Here is a 6,794-nt window from a genome sequence, read left to right on the forward strand (position 1 = left end):
GATTCCCAGCACCCACATGGCGGCTACGAACTGTCCTCAACTCCAGTTCAGGGGAATCCGAAGCTCTCTTCTGACCTCCTTGGCATTGAATGACACGGGTGCACTCACATACATGCAGGCAATACACTCATACACATAAAATAAAATATTTTTTAAAATATATAAATTCTCTCCAAATTGATACCAACAGGCTTTCTCTTTTCTCTTTTTTTAGGGATTGACAAGTAAATTCTAAAAATTTACATAAGAATGCAGAGAGACATATATAGTGACTTCCAGGTGGGCTGGGACTAGGGAAACCCTTAAAAAAACAAAACAAAACAAAAAAAGCAAAGTATCTTGAAGTCAGAGCAACTTTTTTTTGGGGGGGGGGTCTTTTTGAGACATTGCCCCCACTGGCCTGGAACTTGCTATCTAGATCTGGTTAGCCTCAATCTTAGAGATCCACCTGCCTCTGCCTCCTGAATGCTGGGAATAAAGGAGTATGCCACCCACCTCCAGAGTAACTTTTTAAAAGATAAGAATTATACTCCTTATTTCAAGACCAGGACTAATCAATCATGCAGGCTTGCAACCCCAGCTACCTGAGAAGCTTTTGAAATAAGAGAATTTCAAGTTCAAGGCCAGCCTCAGTAATCCAGCAAAGTAACTTAACTGTCTCAAAATAAACAAAAAATTAAGGCAGCATTGTCTAGACCCACAGAATTGTGCTTCATAAAGTGTAACTGTAATGTATAAAAACAGACAAAAATCAACAATACCAGACTGTCAGAGATACGATGGAGATGGGGACCAATAGACCAGCCATATCACAAACAAGCTAACTGGCCACACACATAGACAAGTCAGGAAGAGGCAGATTCAAGCAACCCAGAAAATGGTATTTTGACTAGATACAAGATGATGCAAGCCAAATTTAACTCTGTATTTTAGTTGGTAAATCTGTTTCTTACAGAGCTGGGGTTAGGTATGGATGAACAGTTGCTTTGTATGTATATTAGAGCCGAACAAAAAAAGTAAAGAAATGACAGATGGTAGGAGCCAGGTTATTACTGCCAGAGTGGAAGGTTACAGGGTATATTCAGACACACACAATCAGATCTGTATGTCACCTATCTCCATCTATGGAGAAGACCTAGAAGACATGACAATCTGGTACCAACAAAAAAGACTCAAGTGCACATTCTCAGACCATCCTCCAATTACAGGAACGCAGTTTTCTTAGAGAAATGGCTGATCTTGGGTAATCAAGGAAGGGTAGAGTACTGGCAGGACCTGTAAACAGCCAAACCCTAGGGTACACCATGTGAGCACTGGCAGTAACTGTAGCTCCCACACAACTGTGGTTGAAAAGGAGCCGATGTGGGTATGTCACCTTGTTTCTCATTGTACTGAGCTGTGGGGAAAATGGCTCAGGTGGCTACTGTCCCTACTTTACCTAGGTACTGCAGCCACTGACACAGCAAGCAAAGGAGCCAACGATGAAGTAGCCCAGGACAGAAAAACACATCTCTCAACCTAAAAGTCTATTCAGTGATTTCACAGATAACAAATGTTGAAAACTGTGACTAGATGTAAAGGAAACACTCGGTCTGCTGAAATGCATGTACATATGAAAGTACTCTGGTAGGCTGAGCCCCACCTTGAGGATACAGACTCCCTGGTGATGATACTGTTCTTTAAACCACATTTAAAGGTTTAACTTTTATTTTGGTTATGTGTTTTGTGGGGGAGAAGGGTATGTGCCATGAGTGCAGGTACCTGAGGGGGACAGAAGAGGGAGTCAGATCCCCTGGAACTGGAGTTACAGGTAGTTATGAGCCCTCAGACATGGGTGCTGGGAACTGAATTAAGCCATCTCTCCAGACCCTTGGCATTGTTCATTAAATAAGTTATCTGATAACTCCAAATTAACATGGAGATAATAATGTAATGTGGGTCTGAGAAGTGTTGGAATGCTTCCTCTGGATAAGAGAGTTCAGGTGAGAGGAGCTCAATCCCACTAAGAAACATGTCTGCTCAGGGTGTGGGAAGAATACTGACAGCAGGATATGTAGGTCAGGAAAAGAAAATATCTGTATATACAGCGCTTTCTAAGAGCTTTCTTCTTTCTAAGAGCTTCTAAAAATAAAATGAACCCAAACTGCTGTTCAGTGGCTCTTAACAGAAACTTCTGTGACCTGGATGACCCTGGGCGGGAAGCTTCTAAGCCAGTGCCTTTCGCCAAATTTTCCACCATATAGAAACAGAGGCTGTAGAGCCAGGGCCTAATATGAGAGGCCCTGGATTCAAACTGTCACCCTCATCCTCCACGAAAAAAATCATGGATAAACAGACTTCAGTTCTTTTTCTGTACACTAGTATAGAAGCAGGAGGATCACAAGTTCGAGGCTAACGGAAGCTACATAGGTCAGCTTCTGTCTCAAAAAAGAAAAACAACTACTGGGCCAAGTTTGACACCTTCAAATTTAATAGGTCTACTCGGTTGAGAATTCGTTCAGAATATAGCAGGGGGAATAAACTGTACTTGGAAATGTAGTAAGAAATGTACCACACCGGGTGCTATGCACCAGCAAACTCCTTAGGAAGCCCACATTTCACGGCAGGACGCCAATAGAACAGAAGTCTCTTATCTCTGGGGAGAACAGATCCGCTCCCAGCTCCGCTGCAGGGCGCCTCCGAGCCGCGAGCCGCCCGCCATCCCTCCACCCTCTCAATCCTCCCTCCCTCGCGTGGTTGGCGGGACCAACTACGGCTCGGGCGGCACTCGCTCATCTCTGGAGAAATGGCAGCGGAACAGTCAGGAAAGCACTGTCCCGCTAAGCCTCGAGCAAGTTCGAGAGTCTAGTCGACCCAAGCACCGCCGCCTTTGTTCCACAGTTACAGGCCACCCCCACAGACCCGAGCCCTCACTCACCGCACAATCCAGCGGGTTCCTCTTTCGTACCCACCGCCCTGCGAGCGCCCCGCGAGCGCCCCCTGGAACTTGTAGTCTCTCCTCCACTCCCGCCCAGACGTCCTCGGGCGCCGATTCCGACAAAGAACTACAACTCCTAGCAGCCGCTCCCACGCTTGCCTACTCTCGGATGCTCTCCGCTGCTGAGGTGTGTGCGAAGCACTGTGGGAAGTGTAGTCAATGAAGACTTGGACCCAGGCTGGGAAAAGGGGGAGAAGACTACAATCCCCGGGATTTTTAGCGGCGACAAAGGTCGCCTGTTGCTAGGGGCGGAGGCAGCTGGCCAGTCTGGGCGGTACGTTAGCGAGGTTAACTCTAGGCTGGTCAGGTAGACTCTGGGAGCACTGTGCAACCGGCCACCTATCGCGTCCCTAGAGGATCTCGAAATTAACCCCCAAATCTGCCAGTCAAGGCCACAATATATTTCGAAATATTTTGCTGGCCCTAGTTTATGAAATAGTTGGGAACACCTGCTGTGTTCTTTGGAGCAGGGCGCAAGACTGCGGAGTTACTCAACTGGAGCCCTTGGGGGCGAAGCAATGTAAACTCACCCTCAACGTTTAGCCCCTGACTAATCCATTTCAAAGCGAACACTCAAAGTTCAAATTAAGCTTTTCGTGAAATTTGGATTTGAAATTTGGGCTTTCTGCTTTGTCTTCTGTACCTACTCAGGGACTTGGACTCCTGGGCCACCCTAGGCTGGGCAGAGAGCATAGTCACCTCACTGAACCTTAGCTGTGAACCTTCAGTAGGGGTAATGTAGAAATAGAAGGGCATATTAGATGCTAAAAGCTTTTGCAATATGATGGTAATTAGAAATGGGGAAGTGAACCTGAGTCTTTCCCTGCCCTCTGTGGTTATCGGGGATAGGGATAGAAGTCTTTGTTTTCCAAAGCTATCATATTCCTGTATAGAAATCCTTGTTGCCTAAGGCTTTTTGCATTCCTGCAACCTTTTCTAGTACTTTTGCCTCTATGCTGCCTTAATTACCATGTATTTGCTATGTACCTTTTGCTTGCATTCCTCACATGAGTATAAAAACCCTCCAAAACTTGAACAGGGGGTCTGACTTCTTGATTTGTGGTGTTATCCGGCTAGCTCAAATTAAACTTCCTCTCTTCACCTGACTTCAGCTCTTGGTCTCTGATATTTCTGTAACAGGGGTCAGTCTCAAGGCTACCTCATCACCTGGGTCTCTTCCATTTTAGAGACCTTAGGCAGATGGGCTTCTTCATGGAGGCTGCTTTCCCAGCACCCCTGGGGTGTGCCAGGTTGGCACAATAGAGGAGGAAGTTGTATCTTTTGCAGTCCCTCAAATTACTTCTCAGAAGCGGAGTTGGGCCTCAAGGGCAAGCACCAGGAGAGGGCACTGGGTACACTCCAGAGGAATGTCTTGACTAAAGGGAAGAGGGTGCCTGGCTGCTTTCTGGGAGGTTTTTCCACTCTGGTCTGGAGCTGCCTGAAGAAGGAGGGATCAATGACTTTTGGTAGAGACCAGGAAGGAGCACTTGGGCAGAGTTGTCCAACAACTAGCTCTCCCTCACTTCCTAGACACATTGGCATGACCTCAGTTTCTCTGATCTGGTAGAGCCAGTCAGACAAGTCAGCATTCTCAGTGCCACTTTGATTCATTCTTCCCTGGAACTCTACCTTAAGACCCAGAGGCCCTTGGGAATTCAGAGAATTGGAGCTGTGGGCTGCCTTGGCCAGCTGCTGAGACCACTGTGGTCTAGGGTGATGGGACTGTCTGGAAAAATGGGCTGGGTTGGTCCCAGCAAAGTGACATCAGGGCAGGTGGGATTTCTGCTTGTGTGGTTTTGGACTTTTTCTCTGAGCTATTCCAGAGAGAAGGAACAGGGCCTCCAGTATTTCTGGTAAATATTTGTAAAGGACATCATTGAAAGGATTGTGTGTGTATATGCTTATCAGAGGTTTAGCATCAGTTGAGACCTGGCCATACCAGTGGGTATGAGAGGATGGGACATATGGCACTGGTGCTTCCCCCCACAGCTCTCCATCTCCTCACTCTGGAACAAAGATGAGCCACTTCATTCCCAGATAACCTCTGTCTGTTGACCATCCAGTGTGAATCCTATGATTGACTGTGGGTGCTGCCTCAGCATTTTTGTCTGAAGTTTAAATATGCAGAGTTTTCCATGGAAATAGAGAGCTCCAGTCTTAGAACAAGTGGTGGGATGGTCTTCTTGGTCCCTTCTTTTTAGATAGGTACCATTCATCCAAATTTCAATCTCTGAGTGCTCTTAGGGCTTCTGTGGCAGCTGGTGATGTCTTCTGACTCCAAGAATAATCTTGAAAGTGGTTCTAAGTACATCCAGCATGGTACCCAGCACAGAGGCACGCCCTCAACACTGCATGTTTATATGTGAAATTCAGGATGGCAGTGATAAAACCTAAAGACCAGACTGTGCCCAAGAATGTGGCACCTTGTGTACCCATCTGACTAAGAAGAACTGAGAGGGGAAACTGTGACATTGGTGGCTCACAGGAAGTGACCCATAATCACTCCTTTGGAATCCAGGCTTCCCAACAGTGCTCTGCTGCCGAGGGTAGTTTCTAGGTCCAAAGCTGCTGTGATATGTGGGACTGGAGAAACCACATCAAGATTTACAGATGAAAGAAACCAATTTGCAGAAAAGAACTGGAAACCCTATGTGGGCTACATACAAGAAACAGAGTGTGTGGGTCAAGGGGAGAGTGTGTGTTGAGGAAGCCCATAATATACAAACATGGGAGAAGTAGGTTCTATGTAATCGAACTATAAAATGTCACGAACCTCATGACCCTGAGTTTTTTTTTTTTTTTTTTTTTTGGTCTGTTTTGAAACAGGGTTTCCCTGTAACCCCAGCTGGCCTGGAACTCACTATGTAGATCAGGCTGGCCTCCAACTCACAGAGATCTGCCTGCCTCTGCCTCCCAAGTGCTGGGATTAAAGGTGTGTGCCACCACACCTAGCTATAACCCTGAGCTTTTAAGTGCATGTTTCCCTCAGCTCACTACTACACACTCATTCTCAGGAGTACTTTCCCTTTCTTAATAAATTATCTGCATTTGTCCATGGTCCAATTCTTTGCCCTCAGACTCAGAGTCTGGACACTTCACTGGATGCCTATAATACTGCCACCCCAGCAACAGGTTACATATATACATGTTTCTTTATATCATAGGATGACTTTGGTTTATTTTATTTTATGTATTTTTGTCTTTTTTGAAGCAGGGTCTCCCTGTAGCCCCAGCTGTCCTGGAACTCACTATGTAGACCAGGCTGGCCTTGAACTCACAGAGATCTGCCTGCCTCTGCCTCCCGAGTGCTGGGACTACAGGCATGTGCCACCATGCCCGGCTTATTTATTATTTTTACTTTATGTATATGAGTGTATTGCTTGTGTGTATGTGAATGCACCCATGTCATGCAATGCTGTGGAGGTCAGAAGAGGGCTTTGGATTCCCTTGGAACCGGACTTAAGGATGGTTCATAGCCGCCATGTGGGTGCTGGGAATCGAACCCGGGTCCTCTGCAAGAGCAGTCAGTACTCTTAACTGCCGAGCCATCTCTCCAGCCCTGACTTTGGTTTTTTTTAAATATTTAATCTATTCATTTTACTTTTTATGTGTATGAGTCTTTTGTCTGCATATATGTAAGTGCACCCATGTTATAATAGGACACCTTCCTGACCATAGCTACACAATGTTAAAGTTTAGGCTGACTCTAGACTCTGAAATTATCAGGCAGTTGGCCCAAGGTATGGGAACACATGTTAGTTAGACCCCAGTTGTCTTGGAAACAGGTCAGAGTGTCCTGTAGTGCACCTGCTAACTG

At 46.1% G+C, this 6,794-nt stretch overlaps 1 protein-coding gene across 4 annotated transcripts in view; it reads right to left on the reverse strand.

Moving 5' to 3' along the window:
- The window catches only part of CUNH1orf159 (chromosome unknown C1orf159 homolog), a 29,191-nt gene extending 26,138 nt beyond the window's left edge, over positions 1-3,053 (reverse strand). For 3 of the 4 annotated variants that reach the window (XM_029555844.1, XM_029555842.1, XM_029555843.1), the window contains exon 1: positions 2,918-3,053. The gene's annotated coding sequence lies outside the window, so the exon portion shown is untranslated. The remainder of the gene's footprint in view (positions 1-2,917) is intronic. The other variant, XM_008852563.2, reaches the window with a different exon arrangement.
- Positions 3,054-6,794: the final 3,741 nt, after the last annotated feature.

The sequence above is a fragment of the Nannospalax galili genome, unplaced genomic scaffold (genome assembly GCF_000622305.1).
Source record: "Nannospalax galili isolate Female #2095 unplaced genomic scaffold, S.galili_v1.0 scaffold806, whole genome shotgun sequence".
Lineage (NCBI taxonomy): Eukaryota > Metazoa > Chordata > Mammalia > Rodentia > Spalacidae > Nannospalax > Nannospalax galili.